General features: G+C 45.5%; 1 protein-coding gene across 2 annotated transcripts in view; it reads left to right on the top strand.

Moving 5' to 3' along the window:
- The first annotated feature begins 421 nt into the window (after window positions 1-421).
- NEK6 (NIMA related kinase 6) overlaps window positions 422-13,491 on the top strand; it is a 47,185-nt gene continuing 34,115 nt past the window's right edge. For both annotated transcript variants that reach the window (XM_039561428.1, XM_039561427.1), the window contains exon 1: window positions 422-530. The gene's annotated coding sequence lies outside the window, so the exon portion shown is untranslated. The remainder of the gene's footprint in view (window positions 531-13,491) is intronic.

The following is a 13,491-nucleotide window of genomic DNA, read 5'->3' as shown; positions in this document are numbered from 1 at the left end:
TTTCTGTCCCAAACGCTGGATGCGTTTTGGAGCGAAACCCGTCCAGGCAGGCTCGTGCAGGAGCTCGGCTGTGCCTCACTCGAGGCCCGAGGCTGCGAAACGCCAGGGCCGGACCCGCGATGGGGCCCCGCTCCGAGCCGAGCGGCCCCGGCCGCCCTCCCGCAGCCCCGGCAGGAGCGGATGAGGCCCGGGGAGCCGGGGCGGGGGCAGCCACGGGGCAGGGCGCCGTAGCGGGGCGGGGGGCGCGGCGGGCCCGGGCGGTGCCGCGGGCGGTGCCGGAGCCCCCGGGGCCGCTCCAGGTGCGGGGCCGCAGGTGGCGCCGAGCGCGCACGCGCCGCCCCCCGCGCGCGGCCCCCGCCCGGCCTGCGTGGCAGCGGCGGCGCGCGCGCCCGAGCGGCGGCGCGTGCGCGGGAGCGCGGGGCGGGTGCGCGCGCGGCGAAGTTCCGTGCGGGACGCGGCGCCGCTCGCTCGGTCCTGCGGGGCTCCCGCGGCCCCCGCGCCGGCACCGCCGCGTCTCCGCCGTGCCGCAGGTGAGCACACGGGGCCCCGCGCTCCGCCGGGCCGGGCCGGGCCGGGCCGGGCCGGGCCGGGCCGGGGGTGTGCCCGCCCGCCGCGGGCCCCGGCGTCGCGCGGCGCCTCCGGGCAGCCCCGGCCGGGCCGCGGGACCGAGCGAGGGGCGGCGGGCGGGATCGAGGGGCCTCGCTGGCGGGGCCGCCGGGGGCTGTGCGGGAGCCGGGGGTCCGGGCCGCAGGGCCCTCACGTACCCGGGCGGGAGCGGGAAGCGGCCGGGGACGTCCCCAGCACCGGGCGGGTCAGCCCCGCTGCCGCCGGACGGGCCGAGCGGCGGCCTTGCGACTTGAACAAAGTTGCGGCTGTGATACAAACACGAGTGTTTGCGCATTTTGATGTCGCTCGGAGGGTTTGGGGAGGTTTGGTTTTTGGGTTTTTTTTCCATTTTAGTGGCTGTGCTCCGAGCACACGCGGCCCGGAGGAGCCGTTCCCGGCCCCGCGCCCCTCCGTGCGCCGCTGCCCCCCAGAGCCCGGGATGTGCTCGTTTGGCTCCTCGCTGGGGTTCCGGGAGCTGCCGGGGTTGGCGGAGAGAATCCCGGGTTGTCCGGGAGGCCCCGAGACCCTGCCCGGCTGCTTCGTGCTGGGGTCTCCTGAGACCCATTGCTGGCAATCCCCCCGTCCTGGAGCCGCTCCCGGGGTGCGCTCTGCCGCGCTCCCTCCCAGGGTCGGAACTCCGCGGTAACCCCAGTGCCGGAGGATTACACATGGCTTGGGAGAGAGCACATGGCAGAGATGAACTATCAAATACTATCTTTTCCCCCCACCGTGTTCCTTCCTCCAAAGTGTGATTTATGCTTGTTTAGAATAACGGTGGATTTCTGAGCCCATCTGTTTGTCTGTCTGTTCGCACACATGGAATATCTCTGCCTATGGTGATTGCCTATGGCATTATTGCAGGAGAAGTAGTTTGATAGGAAATATTGTAGCAATTAGAAGTCCAGTGATGCAAGTTCCTGACACATTGTGACTGTCTTGCTGTCAGTTCTGTGTCTCCTTTAAAAGTTCATTTTTTTGTGAATCACTGTAAGTAACCGTTTAACTTCTGCAGCATTTCTACAGCTTTTACGTTTGAGACATCTCTTGACATTGAGTCAAACACTTTCCACTGTCAATTTTTTCCTGTAGACATTCTTTGTGACAGTCATATTCTGTTAAGCAACAACAGAAAAAAAGAAGGAACTGCTTTTAGATAAGGCTGTTGCTGCCTGTTTCCTCTGGCTCTGAGTCTTAGAGACCTAAAAAATGGGAACTGTGAGAAACTTTTACTATGATGGAAAAAGAGCATCTTCTGTGGGAAGTGAGATTTCTAGATGGAGTGTGAGTGACTGCTGTCACCCCAAAGGAATTGTCAGAGCAGAACCAAACTTTTGCTTTCTTAACACCTGTGATGTATGAGAACGTTTCTGCTTGTTTCATTTTTCCCTCCTTCCTCTGGAATTCTGTTTCTTGACAAATAGGTATTTTGTGAGAGAGGATGGATGCATAATTGGAATGTGAGTTTTTATATACCTTTTCAAATTCTTCACTGTTCATTTTGTTGGGAGAAAACCAGATGAAGATGAATAACTCGGACTCCAAGCCCATATTGGGAAACAGGTTTTTTTGCAGTACTTGCCCTCTGTGATCCTGCCTGAAAAGTTTTGTGTCAGTCTATAACACTGAAATATATATTGAAAATATTGAGCCTACACTGGCTTTTTCTCATTTCTTGCAGTTATCGAGGCTGTACTGGAGAAAATAGTGAGAGATTCTGAGGCTTCTCCTGCAGCGTGTTTTTGGGCTTTATTCACACCTACCTGTTGTTCTGAAGGCCTCTTGCAATGGCTTGAAAGAGGTTTTTTGTGTACTGAATGAGCTGTTGTTTACTCAGAGTAAAATGAGTATTTTTGTTTGAATCGGGGTAGGAGCCAGAAATACTCATATGGGTTTTTCTCCTGCTCTGCCTCTGCTCTCTTAGCTGTAAAATGGAGGTGGTTACCAGCAAGTCCCCTTCCTGAACACCTGCAGCTTTCTAGATGTGTAAAAGATTAATTAGTGGATGTATTTTAGCATCTTTTCCTCCTTTCTGTGGTGTGAAATATATTTGACCTCAAGGCTATGAAAAATATCTAATAACAACCAACCTGGCAGTACAGACCAACCTCTGTGGCTGCAGCAGCCAGCAGCTGGTATGGGTGGGAGAAATCAAATGTATTCAGTTTGGATTTAAAGCGTGAAAATGGACTGTGGCTGGAGGAGCAGAGGAAGTACTTAAAAGAAGATTTCAAAAATGAAATTACGAAAGTGGAAATCTGGGGCTTGTAGGACTTTTGCTCTGTCCTAAATGAAAGCCTAGATGGGTCCCTAGGGAAAATGAATTTAATAGCCCAAGTTGTGCTTCAGTTTTTGTCATTCTAATGTGCTTTTCTTAGAGGTTCTTGTTGCAAACGAGGTTGTTCATGGTGATCTCCAGGAAATGAGAACAGTAAGTACACTGAGCCTCATTTTGGAAGTTGGGCTCATCTTCACCACTGAACGAACTTGTTTCTAATTGTAACTTCCAGAGTTTTACTTCAGCTCAACACTTGTGTAGACAAGGAGTGGTCATGATGCTTTGTATGGTTTGAGCACAGAATTATGGTTAGGGAAGTCATGAATGGCCGTTCTGCCCATGACACACACTCCTGCATTTGTCTTGTAAACTCACTTAACCAGTCTGTTTTACCTTTTATAGGCAGATGGTGACTAATCCAGTGTACACCTCTCCAGGTGCCTGACTGGGTTGTTTGTAGGAAATTATGTGATATGTGTTGTTGTATCCAGTACAAATACAAGATGCAGGAAAAAAATCATGTAATACTGAAAGCAAAAATAGTCATACCGCTGAAATATAGTTTATGGTGGTCTTGATACCACTTGTCACTGAAGGTGCTGAAAATGCAGCAAGAGAATGGTGGCCTCCTCTGCTCCTGGCTCTGGAGACAGGCACGGTGGCAGAGGAGGCTCACACGTGTCTGTGCCACTCCATGGACTGGACAGAGTGGCCTTTCCCAGTACAAAATCACGTGGAAGTTAAAGGTTGTCTAAAATGGGCAAAGTGAACACTGTCCTGTTAAAGGCAGAGGCCTTTAAAGTAGTTCTTTCTGTTACCAAATGCTGTTAAGCTGTGTTTATTGTACTCACCCTTCCTTTGTAAAGCTTTCAGTACAAGCCAGTACTCAGCAAGGGCCCTGCTGCTTTCCACTGGCAGGTCAGGGAGTGCTCCGGGAGATAAGAGCAGTTTATCTAAAGCTGGTGGTAACAGTGGGGAAGATTCGGTGTGTCAGCACCAGGCAGTCCCGAGTGGCTGAGCTCACATCACACAGCTGGTGCCACTGAGCTGGAGGGTTCCCCTGGTGTTCCCTGCTTGCCCAGGCTGGCATTCCCAATCCTGTGGGCTGGCTCAGCTCACAGTGAATTGGTGTAAAACCAAGGAGCCAAAAGGAGTTTGATTAAGTAAGAGAGTTGAACGCTTGACTCTTTGTGGCTGCTGGAAGGTCAGGTGGTGCTTTCCCGAGCTGTGTCCTTGCGTTTTCCCATGGTGGGACGGGTGCACTGAGGGATCCAAGGCTGTGTTCAGGGACTGGGATGTCTGCCCTGGGAACAGAGTGGACCCTGGGTCTCTTCCACTTGTGAATTCCATGTTTCACTGGAGAGCTGTGTCTCTGAAGTTAAATGGAGGAAAATGTAGTATCTAGGAGGTGAAAGAAGAGTTCGAAGTGTTCAAACCATGAGGTGATGTTGGCCCAGTCAGTATTTTTCTTTTTAAAGAAAAAAACCAAGAAGCCAAAACATTTGCATGCAAAATCTAGATTTAGGTCTGACTTAAAAGTCATAGTGCTTTTTGGAATTGCTGCAGTGTGTCTAACTTACATAGAAAATTAAGCTGTATAAAATACTTCCAAAATTTTTTCTCTGACACAGGTTTTGGGGGTGGTGAGGAGGTGTGTGTTTCTAAAGCCAGACTGGGAGCTGCTGTCTTGAGTTGGCTGAAATGTAGGACAGGGGGAACTGGGGTTCTGAGTGTGTGACCAAGTGTTAGTTCTAGAGCCTGTAAGTGAAGTTTTGTTTAAAAACAGAAAAGCACAAGGAGTTATTTTTAATAGTGGTTCAAATGCAGAAGCCTATGAAGCTGTCAGATCTTTTTATACAGGTAGGTAAGTCTTTTCTATCTTGGCTTATTTTTTATATGCACCTTGGATCAAGATTACTTCAAGTTCTAACCTGTGCTAAGTATTTAAACATCTGGACTTGCTGTGAGCACCACTGCTGTCCAGACATGAGAAGTCTCTTGGATTGCTTTTTAACATTTTGAAATATTTCAGGAAAAAGCTGTATTTTTTATTCTGTTAAAACAGTATATGTAGCCTCCAGTGTTCAGTCTTGTGACATGGCTTATAACATGGCACAATGCAATAAATTGCAAATAACTTTATGGTGTCAGTACAATCAAAGAAATTAAATTTCTAAATTGTTTACTTCAGCTTGGTGCTACTTTAAGTGTCTGTTATCAGAGATTCCAGGCAGTGGACAGCTGTCTGTCGCAGATGGGAGAGGAAAAAAACCCCTAGCTTCTTCCTTCTAAAAAGGTTTCCATATAAACCCCATAGTAATGTAATACAACCTTTTAGTCAAATTCGAGTTTCCTGTTACACATTTAAGTGAACCGACAGCAGACTCGTATCTATTTGAAACCAAGTGGTGTAAGTAATGTGGCCCTGGGAATTTTGTACTCCAAAGCATTCTTGAAACCTCACAGATGCCTGTTGAGCAGTCAGATGTATTATTTATTGCATCTTTAAAAAAAAACCAAAAAAGGCCTTGCAGGTAGTTCATGACTTCTGTAGTCTGCTGTGTTTTGGTAAGATCAGGTGGTATTGTCTTTCCTGTGCCTGTTTTACCCAAGAAAATCAGGTAGTTTAGAAACTGTCAGCAAATCCACATTTTTAATAGAGTAATAATAGAGTAAGAGAATAAACCAGGTGTAACTAAGTCTGAAAAAGAGCAGTTTAAGGTTGAGTGTTTTCTGCTGAGATGTGAAAATGGCAGAAATGGATGTTTTGCACCGAACTGCATGAAGTTTGGGATTATAAATTGGATGTGCTGCTTTATTGTTCTATGTGCTAGTTCACCATGGCAATTATAAACTCATTAAAATAGTTACAACATGTCATCATAAAGTGCAGAAGGTGGTAAGATTGTTCTGTTTAAATGACAAAGTTGTCGCTGCTGTTGGCATCCAGCTGTCTCCTTTATGGTGATTTCCTTGCTGTCTTTCTTTTTTTAACCCCTCTGGACTATTTACAGGCATTTTACAGTTCTTAGACACTTCTTAAAGATTTTGTGCTTATTTGTTTTGAGTAACTTTGGTCTCCAGTTCTGGACTCCAACCTTTGAATTGTGCTTCACATGATGAATCAAAGTAGGTGCCAGCCCATCCCCTGCCCTTCGACAGACCTTGGGCACCAGTCTGGACAGATCAATGTGTTTGCTTTTTAGGAAGGCAATTAATTTTGTTATTTTATCAAAGTATTGACTGGTTTGGGTTGTAGTTTGAAGCAGTTCTCTCTGTGAAGCTGTTGAGCTTTCCCTGTCGGGTGGTGCAGTGGTCTCTGCTCGCCTCAGCTCCCCAGAGCTTTATGTGGCTGCACCTCTGGGTGGGTTTAGCTCAATCTAAGGTGTAACAGGCTTTTTTCTGAATTCAGTGGATGGATGGTTTGTTTGTATAACATCAGCTGGAAATGGTGCTAAAATGTTGTTTTCCCAAGTGTGGAGATGCTGCTGCTGCTGTTCCAGAAACCCCTTTTGGATGTGAGCCCTCTTAGCGGGAAGGGAGTGCTCCTGATGCAGTGTTGGTGGGGGCAGGAGGACGAGTGGAGTGTGAACTCAAACCTCTTCCAAACCAGCCGAGCTGGAGCGACCAAGGGTGATAAACCTGAGCATGGCAGTGTTGGAGAAAAGGGCAGAGATTCCTCTCTGATCAGGGCGATAACATTTTGCACTGCACAGCTCTTTCGAAAATGAGTGGCTGTCAAAGTGTCCCCACCAGCCGGAGCAGCACTGCCAGCAGACTTGAGGGACCTTCCTGGGGAGGTTGCAGTGTCCTGTTTCAGTGCATCCTCCCACCTTTCAGCCCAAACACCCTTTGGTGTTTGATGTGGTGGGACTCCCCCCGACTGGTTGTGCTGTCCCTTTGGGGGAGGCTGTCGCCATCCTGCTCCTCCGCGCGCTGTCTCCAAATGAATCACAATCTCCTCACCACGTGGGTGGTATTGCAGGGACTGAAAACCGCACTGATAAGGGCTGTGACCCGGTCCCAGTCCAGCCTGCTGACAGAGCAGGTGTTGCTCCACACCCTGGGGAGGATGTGCAAGTCTTTCATTTTGCAGAGCTCAGTGACAGATGCTGACCTCCAGTTACTTTTGTTGTTGGGTCTTTGGGAAGCCCACTTGCTATGAGATGGGAAGTATCCACCAACCTGTTAAAAACTCATGGTGTGCATGGACTGGAGCTTTAAGTCCATGCTGACAGGAAAACCGGGGATTTGGGACTGCTGCCTCTGAGAGCTGGGGTGCTGGGGGTGGCACAGCCCGAGGTGTTTCACCCCTGCTCGGTGGTGCTCACTTCCCTCACTGCCACTGTCTCCTGCCTCAAGTGGTCCAGGATAATGTAAGTTCCAATTTTTCTTCTTTTCTTAGAGCCAACTGTTCCCTTTGACTTGGGAGAGTAACTTTTTTCTTAACTTAGGGATTTTTAAACTGTGGAGTTGGAGAGGAAAATCACTGCAGATGGTGCAATAATTGGGGAATGCTGACCTACAGGATAGATGACAGCTTCGAAGTACGTTCAATACGATCCTTTCAGGAATTTCAGTTGAAGTGTCTTGTCCTGTTCTTAACCTTGTGGACACTTGTTGCTGCCATCCTGAAAAGGTGTGGATTTTCTCCTTGTTGGAACATTTTGTTTCCTACATAGGAGCACTCTGAATGTCAAGCCTCTCTTGGAGGGTTTGCAGTGGGCTCTTGTTCTTGGGGCAAATCTGTGTCATTACAGTGAGGAGATGGTTTCTTTCCCTTAAGAGTAGAGTCTCAGGGTACATAGATATCAAACATGAACAAAAAAACTTCTTCCTCTTTCATGGAGATTCTGCTTCATTCTTTGTGCTGCTGGTGTTTTATTAGCTCTTCTGTCAGAGTTGTGAAAAACCGAGAGTCTCAAAATAATTAAACTGGAACAAAACCCCCCCAAGAAACCTTTAAAAGGTTTTAAAAATACATGACTGTATTTCAAGGAAGTAAGTAAGTCACAACTGGGTGTCTGTGTGCCACCCTTTAATCAGATGGGAAACCTAGGGAGTGACTCTCAGCTGTCACTGTATTAAGAACCAGTGCTGCCTTTTGTGGAGTCTGTATACACTGAACTCAGGGCCATGGAGTAAATATTCTTGCTGTCTGTTCATAATCATTCTACTTAGAGTAAGCGCTTCTTGGGTGGGTATTACAAACCTGTTAATCTTTATGGTATTTATAGGGTAATTTTTAACTCTCTTGAGCTCTTTATTTCCTTGTGGGTCAATTACTCAATTTATAACATTATGTCAGATGTAAGAACTTTACCATCCAAGAGTAAACTGTTGGGGATGGTTCTCTACCTGTGTTTGCTCTTAGTTCTTTGTATATTAAGGTATGCAGTAACTTACTCTGTGACTGACTTACTGGGATTTCTTTTAGTCCCCCTTGTTTGCACTTTGGAGTGACTGTAATGTCTTATTTTAGCTTTTCTGCTTCATCACTAATGCAGGAAGAGAGACCATTCTGCTTTTGCACTTGCTTTGCCACGTGGCTTCCAACTTCCTGGTCAGTGATAGCTGCACCTGGATTTTGCTGGACTTGAAATATTTCTTTTGATGAGTAGTAGTGTGTTATTCACAGGTATTAATAAGGTGTCAGCATTAGGGAGGTTGGGAAAGAAATGCAGGGTGGGCAGGACTGTTGTTTCCATGAGTAAGCTCATGGTTTTTAATAATCTGATACTACTGAGTTTTTGCTTCAACACTGAAGCTTATTAGAGCAATAGAAAATTGTTACAGAGGGCAGAATACAGTGTGAAATGTGATTTGTCTCTTATACAGAGCTTGCACATTTAGTTACAATTTTCTTGAAAGGTTAATTCCCAGCTTCTCTTCAGAACATTCTGTGCAGGCCTTTCTGTAGGGAAAAAAAAAATTGGACCCAATTTAAATAGACAAGTCTTGTGAATCCTGAAAGAATTTGGGCATTTAGCCCAGGAAAGGGAGAGCTCTCTGCAAGAACTTCATTAACCCTGTCTGTCATCAAAATAAGTAATAAAAGTAGCTCTGCAGACATTATAAAGAACAGATATTCTTTGTTTTACCCTGTGGCCTTGATCTGCAAGGTACTGGTGGATGAATCTTACTCTTCAAGGACAGCTGTGCCCATGTAGGAAGGGAGATGGAGATGTGCTACATGCAGGGATGCAGAAGTGGGGATATGAGCTAAAGATCTGCACTAATTTTTGGAAAATTTGTGCCATTAGTTCCAGATACTCAGGAATGTGCAGGGCAGCTGACTTTCATTTAGTAGCAATATTGATAATACAGTCTTACTTGGCGTATTTTGGGGCAGAAAAAATATAAACAATATTTCTACCATAGCTATTTTTGTAAGTAGAAAAATGTTAAATATTTTTACATGGAGAAGAGTTTCTGCTTCCGTTTGGCTGTTGCTTGCAGGATCCAGATGCTGTGAAAGCTCTTCCTGTGATGCCAACATCTGGCTGCCTGCACATTTTGGGTAGAGTTTTATGAGGTGGCTTTGAAGTTGCTTTTGGATTTGAATCACATGAACCTTTGGATTGGCTGGGCTGCACAATTCTCAGCATCATTTCCTTTTCCTTCTGATTATGGGAAATATAAATACTTCAAGCTGTTGTTCTGATGTTTTAGAGTTGGGGGAACATATATCTGTATTTTCCTCCATTCCTTTTCCCTGGATTTGAGACATATTAAAGTCTTTAATAGCCAGCAGCATGGCTGTAGAGAGAAGCTGCATGAGCAGAGTTGGTTACAGCAGGTTTTGTGGATTTTGAGCCCATTTTACATGGGCTTGCTCTCGTACTTTGATCTACCTTTCTTAAACATTTCAGAAATTACAGCAATATTTCAGAAGTATTTCTGTGAGGTTTGCTTAATGCTTCTTGAGTGCTTGGAAGTGTTCTAATTAAAAGATACTTATAAGTGCTAAGTGGTGGTGTTCCCAATCACATATGTACATAAAGATTTATAGAAAACTTTGTTAAGATTTGAACTTGTATGTTTGTTAAACTTTCTGAGGACAGACTGGGCTGAACAGATCCCACATTCAGGGTTTGGGGCTGTAGCAGCAGAGCTGATTCAGATTTTTTTTTGTACTTTGGATCTTACTGCTGGTTTTGTCTTACTAGCTTAGGATGGTCTGTTCACTTGTGCTCCCATGTGGGATGGATGGTTACTAAAGGTGTCTGATTGGAACCAGCTGTGGAAGTAGTTTGGATTCTTTGTTGTGTCCAGTAGAAACTTATTTCAGGGGTTGGTTTAGATTGAGGGGTTTCACCGTAGCCTTGGAACAATCCATCTGCCCAAGTGCTTGAGTTTTGGTTCTTCATTTTGACAAGGTCCTTGAGATGTTGCTGGTGAGTGGAGCTATATTTCAGCTGTCATTGTCACCTGGCTGGGGGTGCAGTGAGATTGTTCCCTCCTGTGCCAGGAGCCAGCCTGGAACGGAGGTGGCAGTGCTGGTACAGACAGTGTGTGTTCCATGGTTCCATGGGATGGGACTTATTTCAGTTAGCATTTAATGATGTGAAAATGTCTGGCAGTTTCTGTGAACACTTACGTTATGAATATATTCCCAGCCTATATTTAATCTTTCCTTCATCAGAAATGAATGAATTCTGAGAAGGATAACAGAAGTGTTCTTAAATAATTTGGCTTTGTGTTTGAAAGCTTTATTGCATTATAAATTAAAAGGTGAACATGTTGTTGCATGCTTGGTAAGCAATACAGTGAAATTCCGGGTGGGTTTGGTATGTGTTTATTTTTGACATGTGTTTCGTGTCAAAACAGAGATCTGAGAGATCTGGCTCTAATGGTTCAAAGGTGATAAAAAATGAATACCGTGAATTTTCTGGATGGCTCAAAATTGCAACTGCGAGAATATAAATTAAGGTTGGCTTCTTACTTTATCTGAAACACACCTCAGTGAAAACTGGTTGGGGAAGAATGCAACTTGCTGTTGCTGTACCATGGTCACATTATCACCTCTCTTCAAAGGAAGTCTTGTCCCTTTAAATGCTGCTGACTGCTGTCCATCCTCAGTTTTGGATGTGAGTATGTATTTGATGTTTACATCCTAAACAAACATCATGCATAAATATTTACATGTGGTGTAGCACTAGGAAATTCAATGCAGTGAAAGAAGGGGTAGGAGTAGTCCAGTTAGGCCGGTGAAAAGGAACATTTACCTTAAAATATAAACCAAGTATTCTTGGCATTGATCCTGGAGCTGTTTAATAGGAGCCCTGTGAAGCCATCCCTTGGAATGGATGGATCTGCAGAGTATCTGAAATGTATCCAGAAGACTTAAACAATTATGCCTTTTGGTTTAGGACCAAGTACTAGGAGCTGGTACTACAACACAGAAGAAAACCAAACAAAACCCAACCTTTAATTATTTAAAACTTTCTAAACCCCTAACTCTTTAAAACTTTTAAAACTTAAAACTAAAATTAGAAGTAAACTACCTGCCTACCTAATGAGAGATGGGCACTTGAAATGTTCTCTCAAAACTATTGTATTAGCTCAAGTGGCATCCTCAGACACAGTGATCCAGTCGAGCATTCTGTGCCAGGCCTTGCTATTTTCAAGCCATTGTACTGGATTTTTCCCCAAACTAGAAGGCAGACTATTTGAAGTTATAATCTTCCTTGCTTAGAATGGGAATATGGACCTGAGCTGGGTGTAGGTGGTGATTTGAAACAGAGTGGGATATTTCATACAGTTAATTATTGGCAGGAAGCATTTGTTTTATTGACATCCACAGCGAGATGACTCTGAATAGCTTTAAATAGTTGACTTAATGTCATTTTGCTTCTAGGTATGGAACAGTGAATTCTGGTGTCTGTCACAGCATTCGTTTAATGAGTATCAGTTGTTGACACGGTATGAAAAAGCTCCAGGGCTCTTCAGCCATTTCACTAAAACATTCTCAGTTAGTGGATTTGGGGTCTTTGAGAAGCCCATCCCTGACTGGCTGTTGAAAATCTGGTTTGCACAGTCTTAACACAAGCCCATCTGCACCTGCTCAATTCCAACCCTCTGAAATGTGAGGTGTGACTAAACCACCACTCTTCGGTGGTCAATTCGTTACGAAGACCGTCATCCTTTTCAGGATAAATCCTTTTCAGGATAAATTGTGGGTAACTCACACTGTAATGTTTGTATGTGTGAATCTATAGACGCAGTTTCATCGTGATGCTAAGCCTGAAATTCAGAAACTGTTTCCTCGTAATTTATTGGACTCAGTTTAACAGTTTCTGCTTGAATTCCTTTAGTGCAGGCAGAGCTGTTGTTGTTGAGAGAGGCCCCAGACTTTCTCACAAGGCAGGGGTGGCCATGCCATGACCATCACCCTCCACAGGCAGCTCTTGCTGGGCAGTTTTTTACTGAATCACATTCTCTAACTGTGCTCTTGCAGTGTTCTCTCCTCAAGCATTTCAGTGCCGCTCCTCATGTTGTTTCCTTTAACATTCATATTCATATTTTTTTCAGTGTTGGCAGGTGTGTATTTCACATTAACATGAGGGGTTTTTTGGATGTTAGACTGCTATTTGCTTATGGTAATTTCCAGTCATCATAAGGTGACTGTTGAGAGAGATGAGCAGAGAGGAAAAAAATTGTCAGGCATTTACAGTAAATACTCTCTGCTTTTGGAAATGCTGTCAGAAGTTTAATTGTTAGGTTCAAGTAAGTTTGTCATGTGCCAGACAGAATCAGTCTGCTGTAATGAATGGGTTACGCACTTCACCAGCAAAAAGGGAGAGTGAGAAACCAAGGGATGCTCAGGATTTCCTGTCACCTTGCACTGCAGAAGGAACAGGGTAGGCTTTTTAACCTAGCCTGTAATTAGGTTTTGCATGGAAGCATATATTACTGTGCTTGCTTTGCCAAAGCTCTTCAGTATGATGGATGAGATTTAAAGGTTGATCTGACTAAATTGCAATGAGAATACTAACGACAAAGATATTTCTGTTGTGAACTATTCCTACCAGACATCATAGCTGTGACAGAAGTGGTGTAAGGTAATGGACAATAAAAGTCACTCGAAAATAATACTCTCCTAGGACTGGGCTGCCTTCTCCAGAGCACGTACCCTGAACCACAGCGATAATGTAATCATAAGCCCAGATCATCATTTAAATATATAGGTAATCTCATAGAGTATCCTGGCAGATTTATTTTATGAGCAAGGAAGAGGAAGAATATTATTGGGCGGTAGAGAGGGAGAAAGTGGTGCTGATGTGGTTGTGTTTATTCTGTAAAACAGTTTGCATTGCCCCAGTCTTTGGGGATCCTGCAGCGAGCAGCACAGGGGCTCTGAGGGGAGCAGCAGCCGGGCTCCCAGGGCAGCGCATCCCTGCGGATATCGCAGCCGGCCGGGAGCCTGCTGGGTGTGCACTGCTGCATTTCAGTCCCCGACAACTCCCCGTGTGCCGTAAAAGATGGACATTTGTGCAGTAGGTTAAGTCATGTACTTGATTGGTTTTCGTCAGCTTGTGGATTTCTGGAACTACGCAAGACTTGCCATTTTGTTTTGGTTTGTTTTACACAAGGTACCCAAACAGAGC

Source organism: Corvus cornix, chromosome 17, assembly GCF_000738735.6.
Source record: "Corvus cornix cornix isolate S_Up_H32 chromosome 17, ASM73873v5, whole genome shotgun sequence".
Classification (NCBI taxonomy): Eukaryota; Metazoa; Chordata; class Aves; order Passeriformes; family Corvidae; genus Corvus; species Corvus cornix.
This window is presented reverse-complemented; position numbering and strand designations above follow the sequence as displayed.